Below are 14,349 nucleotides of genomic sequence, written 5' to 3'. Positions count from 1 at the left end.
AACGCCGCGTGATTTCAGGTTAAGCGACAAACCGCGCGCGCAGATCTTGGGACTCCTTAAAATTCAATATAAATATTATTACAATCACAATATCCTTTACTACCATTAATCAAGAGTTTCAAAGGAAGCTTTTAGTGTGATTTGTTGAATCGGTGCAAATTTCGTCGGAACAATATGTATTAATATTCCCGAATAGTCGAGTCGAGTCGAGTCGTTCGGTGTCCCGATTCCCATATTTCATGCGAACAGTCGAAAACACATTACTTAGCCGTGTACTTTGTGACAAGGCGATTTAGCGACTTGATACATGCATTAGCTATGATTAAACTGTACGGGATATTGAGCCAGAACCACCATCCACCTCCAAAACCGCCAAATGCACCAAATGCAACCCCCAACTATATATAGTTTGGGCAAACAGAAGGTGAGGAGGATTTGGGTACAATTTTACACGTTTGGGGCTGTAACTTTTTTCTTTGTACGGATGAAATTTTTTTGATTCAGATAGATAAAATTTACATAAAATTTGCTATTTTGTAGTGCTAATTTCACTGTTGTGACATAATGTATAAAGGCACAGTCAATAATTCAAATCATTTCTGGTATAAATTTATAAAAGAAACTTGCATTAATAGTTCGGCAACAGGTGAGGAGGATTTGGCTACAATTTTACACGTTTGGGGTTGTAATTTTTTTTCGGATGACATTTTTTTGATTTACATAAATAAATTCTTTATAAAATTTGCAATTTTTCTGTGCTAAATGAGTTGTTGTGACGTAATGCATAAAGACACAGTAAATAATTCAATTAATCTTGTATTAATAGTAGAGCAAAGAAAAGGTGAGGAGGATTTGGGTACAATTTTACACGTTTTGGGCCGTAACTTTTTTCTTTGTAGGGATGAATTTTTTTTTGATTCAGATAGATAAATTCTGCATAAAATTTGCAATTTTACAGTGCTAAATATAATGTTGTAACATGATTTATAAATACACAATAAATGATGCAATTCAACTTTAAAAGAGGAACTTGCATTTATTTAGTTTGTCTCCAATAGTTTTTGAAACGTTCGATGTTTCGACACTGCATGTGTGTCATCATTTAGCATGTTTAATATAATCAAACTAAAAAAACATAACACACAATTTTGTTATGTTTTTTGCACGTCAGTAGAGACCTTTAGAATTTTTAGAATAATTAGTTAATTTGCTCGTTGGTAGAGTTCTTTTTTTTTAAATTATTTCGGCTTGCTCGTCAGTAGAGTTCCTTTTTTAAATTATTCCAATTTTCGCATAAATATAGTCCTTATTAAATTTTTAGGATAAATAATTCGGTCGTCAGTAGAGTCCTTTTTTAAATTTTTCGGTTAGATCGTTAGAAGATTCCCTTTTAACATTTTTTAATTTTGCTTGTCAGTAGAGTCCCTTCTTAAAATATTTTGGTTTACTTGTCAGTAGAGTCCCTCTTTTATTATTTAATTTTGCTCATCTCAATATTTCTTTTCAGTTTGCTCGTCAGTAGAAACTCTTTTATATTTTTTAAGTTTGTAAACCAGTAGAGTCTCTTTTTACTATTATTTTATTTTGTTCGTCAGTAGAGTCCCTTTTGAATTTCTAGGATAAATATTTAATTTGATCATTAGTAAAGTCCTTTATTAAGTAAATTTAATTTGCTGGTCAGTATACTCCCTTTCTATATTATTTAGGTTTGCTCGTCAGTAGAGTCTCTTTTCTTTTACTTATACTTTTAGTTTGTATACCAGTAGAGTCTCTTTTGAATTTTCAGTCCCTTTTTTAACTATTTCATTTTGCTCGTCATAAAGTCCTTATTAAAATTTATAAATATTTTGGTTGTCAGTAGAGTTCTTTTTGAATTTTCAGAATAAATAATTTGCTCGTCAATAGAGTCCCTTTTGAATCTTCGGGATAATTATTTAATCTGCTCATTAGTAAGGCCTTTTCTTAAATCATTTTTTTTTGCTTGTTAGTAAAGTCCCTTTTTATTATATTTGTAGTTTGCAAGTCTTTTTTAATTTGGTCAAAACCTGTATTGCTTGCTAGTAGAGTCCAAATTCAGTTTGCTCGTCAGTAGAGTCCCTTTTTACATTATTTAGCTTTGGTCGTCAGTAGAGTCTCTATTAAGTCTAAGTCCTTTTTTAATTTGTTTTTTTTTTATTTTATTTCAGTCCTGATTTTTGGAATTTTATAAAGCAATATGTTAATTTTGTGAATTTATTTTTGCTGAATGATGACACACACACTGCGTCAAAACGTACAAAATAAAAAGTTAAATACTTTATTATTAGTTTGTTGTATTTTTTCTAATTTAAAATAAAACTAAGTGTTTTCTATTTGTACATACTCGTACATTAAGAATGATAATTTGTTGTAATCATTTTAGACCACAAAATCGCATTTTTGTTTGCATCGCCGAAATGGCTGGACCTACCTTCGCAAAATTCAATAAATACTTCATTTTTAGTACTTAATACTTCATTAAGTCTATATAAGTAAATTGTTTTTTGAATCATTCAAATCAGACGCTCCGTTCTCTCCAAAACATAATTGCCATTTTTGTCACTTTTTGCTCCGAATCTCCTAAATGACAGTACCTGCCTTTTTATATTCATATGTTTTTTACTTTTTTGTGAATAAATCAAAGTCTCCAACATACTTGCATCGGGTTTCCTCAGTGCGTCAGTAAATTTTATGTCCTTTTTGTCGAAGGAGCTATCTATCAAAAACTATAAGGAGTTTCAGGACATAAAATGGGGAATTGAGATAACGAAAAACCTATTTATGGCCAGACATTACCTATTTTATGACATTATTTTTTCACCCATAAGGAAAGGAAAGGAAAGGAAAGGAAAGGAAACTCTTCCTGGTGTAATATACATATATAAAGTATCAGGATGTTTGTCCTCAATGTTCTTCTAAACTGCTGAACCGATTTTAAATTTTGTTGACTCAATTTATGCATTTATATGCAACTTAGGTTATAGGCAGTTTGTCTTTAATGTTCTCCTAAACTACTGAACCGATTTGAGATTTTATTGACTCAATCTATGCATTTATATCCTACTTAGGTTATAGGCAGTATTAAAAATTTTGGTATGTTTTAGAAATATTAGAATTTTAATTATTTCAACTAATTTTGACAGTTGTGAATTTAATAAAAATATAGTGAAATGACAGACGTCAATATTAAAAATAATTTTATGTTCCAATTTTTTTTTATCAAATTTTCAATGAATTTAATGTAGTTATTCAATGTAATTTTATGTAGTTTATGATTGCGAAATTATTTGCTTTTTTGCAAATGAGCTTAATTTTGCAAATAATTAATCAAGCGTTGAATTTTCAAAATAAAAGAAAAAAAATCTAAAAGATATAAATTGTTAAAAACAAATTTAGGAGTAATTTCATATTCTTTCTAATGACCTAAATGCAATTTGCTTAATAAAAGAATAGCAATTAGAAATTCAAATTTTGCAAATTTGCAAATAAAAAAGCAGTAAATTTTCTTAATTTATATGAAGCAAATAAAAAGTAAAATTCATTGATTAATGAATAATTAAGTATATATCTATATATATATATATATATTTATATATATATATACATATATATATATATATATATATATATATATATATAAAATGTCTTATCTGTATAATAAGTAACAACAATTATAAAAAGTTTTATAGAAGTATTTTTGTAAATGTAAAAAATATAATTGAAAAATTTACAAAAAGAAAGGTCTACAAAAAGTTATATTCAATTTAAGTTTATTGTAATAAGTTTTTTATTTTATTCTTAAAACGAGTGATTGTTTGATATACATAAAATCAAATTAGACGGCTGGTTTTGCATTTCTCAAAAAAAAAATTGAATCTTTAGGATAACTATTTAAATTGCTAGTCACTAGAGTTCCTTTTAATTATATTTGTAGTTTGCTAGTCAGTTGAGTCCTTTCAAGATAAGTTTCTCATTTTATTCTGGAAACAATGGATTTTTTATCATACCTAAAATTAGATTTAAAAAAACGGCTGGTTTTGCCTTTCCAAAAAAAACATATTTTTGATTTTTTGCGATTACAATAAATTACCAGTTTAATAAGTTTTTGATATATAACAGATAACAATAATTATATATACGAATTTTTATAAATGTATAACCTCAAAGTTTAATTGTAACTTAATATTTATGAAAAGAAATTTGATTAAGCAATTTTTTAAATATTATTTGTTCCAGCCTGCTTTAATTATTTTCTGCATTTTAGATTTTTTTGCAAATTTTAAAAACATTTGAAGATTTGGAATTTTTTATGATTTGAAGAAAACCGTTAAAATGACAAATTATTTTATTTGATAATTTTGCATATTTTTGAAAAATTTGAAATTTTTGAAATTTTTGGGAAAAAATGACGTTATTAAAAATTTTACTTTTTATTAATAATTCATTGAAATCGATGTCGAAAATATCGAGGTTATTTATTCGGACGTACTTAAAAACGTAAATCCGCAAATTTGTATCCGCACACACACACATCCACTTCTTCTAGATACGCCAGTAAAATGTTCAGAAACCCCTAAAACGTAGAGATATGCAAAAATTTTCAATTTCGATTTTTGTACGATTACTATAACTTACTCTACGGGAAGTTATAAATTCAATAAACATCCAAAAAAAACTTTGACAATCATCTAAATCACCCTCTCCCTGTAGGTGCCACTCGGTCACTTATATAAATAGGGCAAAACCCAATTCCCTATTTTTCTACTTAAACCCTTTTCGGAACTAGTCAAATCCATATACCGGGAAGTGTCTAATTAGTGCGAATACTTTTCTCTCCTACAATCTTCTTCTTAGTCAATAAATACTCCTAAAGTGTGAAGGGCGTCGAAGGGCTGCTCGGCTATTTGTTATTTGTTCTGGTTAGTGAAAGTAAATAGGGTCATTTGACCGCAAATTGTAATTATTTGACACGATTGAAGGGAATGAGGATATTTAGGGTAGTAAGAGGAAGGATGTGAAAGGATATTGTGTGAGTCTGACTTGTATAAATAAATTGATACTAATTTTGTTTAATACAAATTTCTAATAATTATTTTTGGGTTCATAACATTTCTCCTAAATAGTTTTATGAATTTTTTTTATTACGTTCCAAACTTTGATAATTTATAAATATAGTTAAAATTTTTCAAAAAAATTGTTAATTGTTGTTTTATATTTTGTTATCCGAAATAGTTACAAGCGCAAAAATGATTTTTAAAACTATGATAAAAGAGACTCTACTGACGAACAAACTGCAACAATATTAAAAAAAGAACTTTACTGACGAAATAAAATAAAAAGGGACTCTACTGACGAGCTAACTAAATTAAAATAAAAAATAGACCAAATTAATACAAAAAGGAACTCTACTGACGAGCAAACTGAAATAATATAAAAAGTGACTCTACTGATAAGCAAACTAAAATTAGAGGAGAAAGGAACTCTACTGACGAGTAAGCTGAAATAAAGTGAAAACGAACTCTACTGATGTGCCAATTTTATTAATATAAAAAGAGACTCTACTGACGAGCAAACTAAATTAAAATAAAAAATAGACCAAATTATACAATATAATATTAATACAAAAAGGAACTCTACTGACGAGCAAACTGAAATAATATGAGAAGTGACTCTACTGATAAGCAAACTAAAATTAGAGGAGAAAGGAACTCTAATGACGAGCAAGCTGAAATAAAGTGAAAACAAACTCTACTGATGTTCAAATTTTAATAATATAAAAAGAGACTCTACTGACGAGTGAACTTAAATAATATAAAAATTGACTCTACTGACGAGCAAGCCTAATTAATATAAAAAAGCGACTCTACTGACGACCAAATTAAATTAAAATAAAAAAGGGACTCTACTGACGAGCAAACCGAAATAAAGTACGAAGCAACTTCGATTGGGCATCGACTTGACTTATTTATTGCAACTCTTGTAACTTTTGCAAGTTTGTACAAAATTAAATAATTTATAATATTGTCTAATAATAGAATGTGATATACTCAAAAGTTGTACAGTAAAATGGTATTTTATTGTTTTAAATGTGGTAAATGTGTAATTTACGGAATCATATTGGTTTCTAATGTTTATAGCCATGATATTCGTAAAGTGCTCGTCGAGACCTTTCATTTGATACCCTACATGCATTTTTACTATTTTGATACATTTTGACCCACTGTACTATATATAGTACTAGGCAATTCGAATCGACTTATACAAGACTTATTTTACAAGCATTTATAATATTTTCAGATTTTTTAATCTTCATATTTTTAAAATATACAACATTTAGAAGATTTGGCAATTTTTTTTTAAATTTTACTAATTTTTTTAACATTTATCAACAATTTGTATTTTCGACCCTCTTTCCATAATTTTTGTACTTTATGATTAAATCCCTTATTTTTCGGTAATTAGTTTTTACATTTTGGCAACCACTGACTTTATCGAAATAATTTTCTCACAATGTCCTTTCGGTGTGTCAACAGCATCCTTTTTCTAATAGGAATCTCATGCCACGTGTCCTTCTTATTAGTCTTTATAGAACAAATAATAATAAAGTGAAAGGATTCAATTTAATTTGCTTTTGCTCGCTTGACCGGAAAATATTCGCACAAATTCGTAAATTGCAACTGGATCGATTAGTAATGGTCTAATTTAATATCGAAAATGGAACTAGTTGTCAATAAGAGCCAAGTTCCAGAGGAAAGGGGTAGTTTACGCTTTGCAAACAAGTCCTAGGTGAATAATAATGTACTTTGCACTTTCTGACGTTTTTATATTTTTCAACACTTTGGGCACTAAAATTTTTTTGATTAAAAAAAACTATCTTTTCTTTTATATATATAAAAATAAGTCGGGCTTTCCTTCCTGACGAAATAACTCCAGAACGCACGAACCGATTTCGACAATTATGCATTCGTTGGAAAGGGCTCGGGCTCCGCAAGGTTTATAGCTAAGAAAATTAGTGGTGCATGGCATCGTGCCTTAATGCAAGCTGCTGGAACTTCACGCACCGTAATTAAAAATTCGAGTAACCACATTAGTGAGAATTATCAGAATTATGCTTGGTTAAGTCAACGAGCAATTCTTGCCCTGAATTTCACTCAATCAAAAATTGCTGGCGATTTGGTGACATACCAATGATTCCGACTGGCCTTCCGTGTGACTTCAAACGATTGCAATTTCCAGTTTGCCTTGCGTTCGCAATAACAAGTCTCAAGGCCAATCGCTTAGTGTTTGCGGAATAAATTTCAAATAGATTATTTAGAAAATCATTGTTTTTCACATGGGCAGTTATACGTTGCTTGTTCACGAGTTGGAAAACCATCCGCTTTGTTTGTGTTAACGTCAGACCAAAAAACAAAAAATGTGGTTTAACAAATAGCACTTCAATGAAACGGATAATTTGCGGATTCACTTTCATTTACTTAGAGAAGTTTAACTAAAAAACACTTCATTTTTGTAATCGAAATAAATTCATTACTGTTGTATAATAAATTCAAATTTTTCCTTTTCAAATATAAAACAAACAAAAATTTCTTCATCTTCCTCACGAAACCATCTGGTGGCGAAACGGAGTTTGTCGGGTTTGCTAGTTTTATATAAAATCAACACATAACATCTTTACTTCTATTTTTATCTAAATTAGTCCACCCCAGTATTCTTGTTAATCCCTTACAATCGATCAATGTCCATCACGATTTGCATCAAAAGTCTTCTAAAATTCCTCCTTCTAAAACGGGTTGATTTATATCTGTCTGTTCGTCCGTCAGTCTGTTTGTATGAATTAATTGTTCTGCAAAAGGATTTTCTACCTTAATCGCGATTTCTGAATCTTCGCGAAAATGGAAGATCGTATCATGGTAATCATTAATTACCAAAGCAGGGGGTTGAAAATTACTCGATTATTCGGGGATGATTTGAATATTGGATCCTTCGGGGATTATTTGAATACGAAGATCTTTGATGATTTGTTTGTTGTAACTTTTAGAACACTGGATTAATATGAATTGAATATGAAACGTCAAACAAAAATTAGTCATAGATTTTACTTAAGTATGAAGGGTACGGAACCCCATTGGTTGTTATTGTCCATAAGTACGATTTTTGTAAAGTGCTCGTCGAGACCTTTCATTTGATACCCCACATGCATTTTTACCCTATGACGTCATCAAGGGTCTTTTTGGCCCGCTGTACTATATATAGTACGTCACAATCACCGCATGCAAATTGGTGCATTTGTTCACTATATCTCCTGTAACTTTTAAACGGTTGGTCTTTAGTTAATAAAATATTTGGTAAATATGTTTAGAAATAAATAATCTAAAATACTGTCTAACATTATTATGCCCTATAATAATGCGGTATATTCTAATATCGCAGAAATTGGGAACTTTAATTTAAATTTAAGAATCCTTGTAAGGTATCGAACACTATTGGCTTTTAGGATCCATAATTATGATATTCGTAAAGTGCTCGTCGTGACCTTTCATTTGATACCCCACATGCAGTTTTACCCTTTGACGTCACCAAGGGTAAATTTGACCCGCTGTACTATATATAGCACGAAACAATCAGTACGTGTAATTATCTTGCCAATTGGTGCACTTGTTTACTTGATCTCCTGTAACTTTTAAACGGTTCGTCTAAAGTTAATGAAATATTTGATGAATTTGTTCAAAAATAAATAATCTAAAATACTGTCTAACATTATTAAGCCCTATACTAATGCGGTATATTTTAATATCGCAAAAATTGGGAACTTTAACTTCAATATAAGAATCCTTGTGAGGTACCGAACACTATTGGCTTTCAAAGTTCATAATTTTGATTTTCGTAAAGTGCTCGTCGAGACTTTTCATTTAATACCCACATGCATTTTTAGCATATGACGTCATCAACGGACTTTTTGACCCGCTGTACTATATATAGTACGACACAATCACACTTTGCAAATTGGTGCATTTGTTCACTATATCTCCTGTAACTTTTAAACGGTTCGTCTTAAGTTAATGAAATATTTGGTGAATTTGTTCAAAAATGATTAAGCTTTAATGTTTTCTAATATACCAAGTCCATACAATAACTCGGTGTACTTTAAAATTGTTATCAAAGATAATTATTTAATTAGAGTGTACTTATTATATTATATTTTGTGTGTGTATTATATTTGTGTGTAGATCTTAAGCAATTTGATTAGTGTAATTGTAGTATGAGACAAATGTAGTCAAAATTGAATTATATATATTTTTTACGTTTAATAAAGACTCTACAGCAACTCGGGAAAGTCAAAAAGCGTGGTCAAAACTTCGTGATTAAATTTGAACTCTATTGGTTTTTAAGGTCTTTAGGTATGATACCCATAAAGTGCTCGTCGAGACCTTTCATTTGATACCCAACATGCATTTTTACTTTTTAGAACATTTTGACCCACTGTACTGTATATAGTCCGAAGCAATTCGAATCGACATCGACTCGGCACGCTTGTGCATTTATTTGTTAAGTCTTGTAACTTTTAAACCATTCGACTAATATGAATGATATATTTGGCAAATTTATGCAGAATTAAATGATCTAGAATACTGTCTAATATCATAGTGACTTATAGTAACTCAGTCTACTTTAAAATAGCAATTAATAAGTAAAAATGGTTGTGAACGGATAAGTGTAGTCTACTGTATGAGAGCCTAATGTTCAGTTAGAAGCATATTATAATATATCATTCGTTACATTTTTATGTATTCACAAACATACTTGCATTTTTTCAATAGATCGATCAAGCAATTTTTTTTGTTTTTATTAAAAATGTAAATATATCATTTTTTCCCCGTAATACTAGATATAGTAAAAAGCTTCATATATACCTAATTCATTTATTGTATCTCTTGTAATCAGTTGGTATAATATAAATGAAATTTTCGGCAAAATAAAAATAATTAAATGATCTAAGTTACTCTCTAAGAACCTAATTAATAATAATCCCAAGTAGCAAAGTAAAATTGTGAATTACTCGAAAAAATGTATTATGTACAAAACCCTATAGCTTTTTAAGGTTTGTGAGTACGATATTTGTAAAGTGCTCGTTGAGACCTTTTATTTGATACTCCACATGCATTTTTACTATATAAAAATATTTTGACCCACTGTACTGTATATAGTAGCAAAACGAATCGACTCGCTTGTGCATTTTTTCCTTGCATCTATTATAACTTTTCGTCTTCGTTCGTCTAATATAAATAATGTATTTGGCAAATTTATGCAAATATAAATAATCTTGAATATTGTCTTATACTATAATACTCTATAAGCAATCTGGTGTGAGTTCATATTGGGCAATAAAATAAAGTTCAGTCTTAGATTTTTGTAAAATATAAAGGTTACAAAACCCTGTTGATCTTTAAGGTCTATAAGTATGATATTTGTAAAGTGCTCATTGAGACCTTTCATTTGATACCCCACATGCATTTTTACTATATTGGAACATTTTGACCCACTGTACTGTATATAGTACGATGTGATTCGAATCGATATCGACTCGACTCATTGTGCATTTATTTCTTAAATCTCTTGTAACTTTCAAACTTTCTGACTAATATGAATGATGTATTTGGCAAATTTGTGCAGAATTAAATACTCTTGAATATTGTCTAATATTATAATGCCCTACAACAACTTGATATACTTGTAAAATAAAAAAGAAACACATGATCACCAAAAAGTTACACATGATCATTAATGAAGAAACGCAGAAACGCATTTATTCATTCAAGTTTAAGAAAAACCCACACAAAAAGGACTCTACTGACGAGCAAACCAAATTTCATAATAATCAACATGAAAAACTTTACTGACTAGCCAATCAAAATAGACTCTACTGACATTTTCAAGAGTTTAAATTATGACTCTACCGACGAATAAAATAAAACTTATTCTATTAGAGTCCTGATTTTATAAAACATCGACTTAAAAAAAACTCTACTGACATATCAAATTTTTTGGCTCAATTGGCTCAAAGAAAAATAATGATAAGGGACTCCACTGACGAGCAAACTGAGAGTTGAACAAAAGGGACTCTACTGGCGTGCAAATTAAAATTAGAGAGAAATTATAAGAACAAGGGTAAACTGACTTCAGGATACAGGAATAAGATAGAAGTGTTTATTATCCTTATATATATATATATATATATATATATATATATATATATATATACATCTCTATGATAAATATTCATTTTAACTAAGTGCCAATTGTAATAAATCATCTTAGCACTTGTATATGTGTATATGTATGTATGTATATATATGTTCGGCGGATATATTCGCACGTGACATGATAAATGACGTTTCGACCGAAGGATGACATTTGCCAAAATGAATTCTCTTGAATAAACATTATTATTATTATCATCATCGTCGTAATATTGCTAATGCACTGTTGCACCTCAAAATATATTATAAATACATATACATTATAACTATTTTTTAACATTTGCCTTAAGACAAAAATAATTGATACTTAGCTATTTAAATAAATTTATCAAGTATTTATTTCAAAATTATAGCTTTTACTAAGTGCAACTTTAAATCGATTTGTTTCAAACCAACTTTGGTTTTTTTTATGCATTTTTAACATTTTTTGGTTGTCTTTCCTCTTGATTGATTGACCGACGATGACGTTGACGACACCCCTTTGATAAAACATATATATTCAAATCTTGTGGTGCATTTTCATCCCAGTTTCATCCCCGATTTATCCCGTTTTGATCCCGAGTTAAGCCAAATCACCCGCCTGGGAATAAACGACGACGACGCTTCTGGTTTCGGAATTTAAATTCATGTTTTTTAAGGTTGAAAAATGATCAGAAATACAAAAATGGAAGAATGAAATGGATTTTTGTTATTGTGGATGTGATGTCCATCCTAGATCATATATAGAGAGACTATATATATAATTAAATATGGTGGAACAGAAGAAAAATTGGTCGAGTCTTCTAGGTAAATATGAAATGTACAGAAACCTTTTAGTTTTTAAGACCTATAATTATTATATTTGTAATGTGCTCGTCGAGACCTTTCATTTGATACCCCACATGATTTGTTACTTTTTGGAACATTTTGACCCACTGTACTGTATATAGTACGACGTTATTCGAATCGACATCAAAGCGACTCGCTTGTGCATTTATTTATTGCATCTCGTATAACTTTTAAACTGTTCGGTTGATATAAATAATATATTAGGCAAATTTGTTGTAAATTTAATAATATACAATGTTGTCTAAAATTATAAAGCACTAGAGAAACACAATATACTTTATTATCGCAAAATCAAAAAAAACTTGTCATGTATTCTAGTAAAATATGAAGCATTCGAACCTTTTTGGTTTTTAAGGTCTATAAGTATTATATTCGTGAAGTACTCGTCGAGACCTTTCATTTGATACCCCACATGCATTTTTACTATATTGAAAGATTTTGACCCACTGTACTGTATATAGTACGAAGCAATTCGAATCGACATCGAAACGACTCGCTTGTGCATTTATTTACTAAATCTCTTGTAAGTTTTAAATCGTTCGATTAATATAAATAATACATTAGGCAAATTTGTTGGAAATTCAATAATCTACAATATTGTTTAATAACATAATGCTCTCGATAATATCGGTATACTTTAAAATGGTTAGTGAACATATAAATTCAATGAACATGCACTTATTTATAATATTGTTCGTTGATCTTAAATAATCGATTAGAATAATTGTGGTATTAAAATAATTTAAAGTTAAATAATATAAATTTTTTATCGTACACATTTTGTATACTTTAGAAGCGTAATATAAAGTATCAAAATTTATTCAGTAGAATTACATTTAATTGTTATATCTTATAAAAGGTACAGCCCTATTGGTTTCTAGGGTTTATACCTATGATATTCGTAATGTGCTCGCCAAAACTTTTCATTTGATACCCCACATGCATTTTTACTTTTTGGAACATTTTGACCCACTGTACTGTATATAGTACGAATCGATATCGACTCGACTCGATGGTGCATTTTTTATTGTATTTCGTGTAACTTTTAAACCGTTTGATTAATCTGAATGATGTATTCGGCAAGTTTGCGCAGATTTGTGCAATCTAGAATATTGTCTAACATAGTAATAACCTACAGTAAGTAGGTATAATTTAAAATAGCTATTAATTGCAAATATCTGTGCATGGTTTAATAGGGTAACATTAGTAAGTAATAAATAAATCTGTTAACGTCCACTATTTTATCAATTTTTCTTATAAACTTCTTTATTAGTTAATCAAAATTATTTGGCATTTTTACATTTTAATTTCAACATAGCTGTTCCTGTTGACAATGCAACATTGTTGTCCTAGTTGCGCGTAAAGAAGTTTTACTTCAAAAATACTAAACTGATAATAATAATATTCTTGTTTTACGAATCATTTTTAATATACTGAGACGAGTAAAATTGTATATTGAAGTTATATATACTTGTAATACTTGTAATATGACTTTCGATTTTTTATTTACTTTTCTTTATTATTCGAATTTTTATACATTTTTCAACTCTAATCATTTTTACAAATCGTTTGTGATTATTTTTATTTATTTAACGCTATCAAAAATATTAAAATATCTAGTCGAGAAATATCTGCAAACATTCTAAAATTTTTAAGGGTTCTAAGTAGTATAAAAATGTCTAAAGTATTATAATAAATAAAAAAAAACTAGTATTTTTTATCTTCTCAGAAAGCAATTTTTAAAATTAAATGTATCAATGACAAAATTATATATTATTAATATTATATTAGTAGGGTGTATAATAGTGTAATCAGTCAACATCATCGACAATATCGAATTTGCATAATTACGCCCACAAAAACAAAAAACTCAGGGGCGTACACGAGTATAACCCTTTCGGATGATGTATTGCAAATTTCGCGGTCGACAATTGGAAAGGAATAAATTATATTAATTTATATATATATATATATATATATATAATATATATATAAATATAATTTTCCATTTACATATGTCCGTGCCTCTCAGCACTTGACAAATTCTCGTCTGAGACGTTATGCAAATATTTGCAACCCTTTCGACAAACACAATTAATTCGCCCAAAGAAGTGCAACTGATGTATATCAATTAATAACAATTGTAAGCATTGTAAACAGGCGAGTAGGACTCGTTTCACAAATCATTTTTATATACTAGTAAAAAATCAAGTGCGAACTAGTTGAAAGTGGCATTTAACCTTAG

The sequence above is a fragment of the Ctenocephalides felis genome, unplaced genomic scaffold (assembly GCF_003426905.1).
Source record: "Ctenocephalides felis isolate EL2017-DRISC unplaced genomic scaffold, ASM342690v1 CF-g0.4_SCAFFOLD_01886, whole genome shotgun sequence".
In the NCBI taxonomy this organism is placed as follows: Eukaryota; Metazoa; Arthropoda; class Insecta; order Siphonaptera; family Pulicidae; genus Ctenocephalides; species Ctenocephalides felis.
This window is presented reverse-complemented; position numbering follows the sequence as displayed.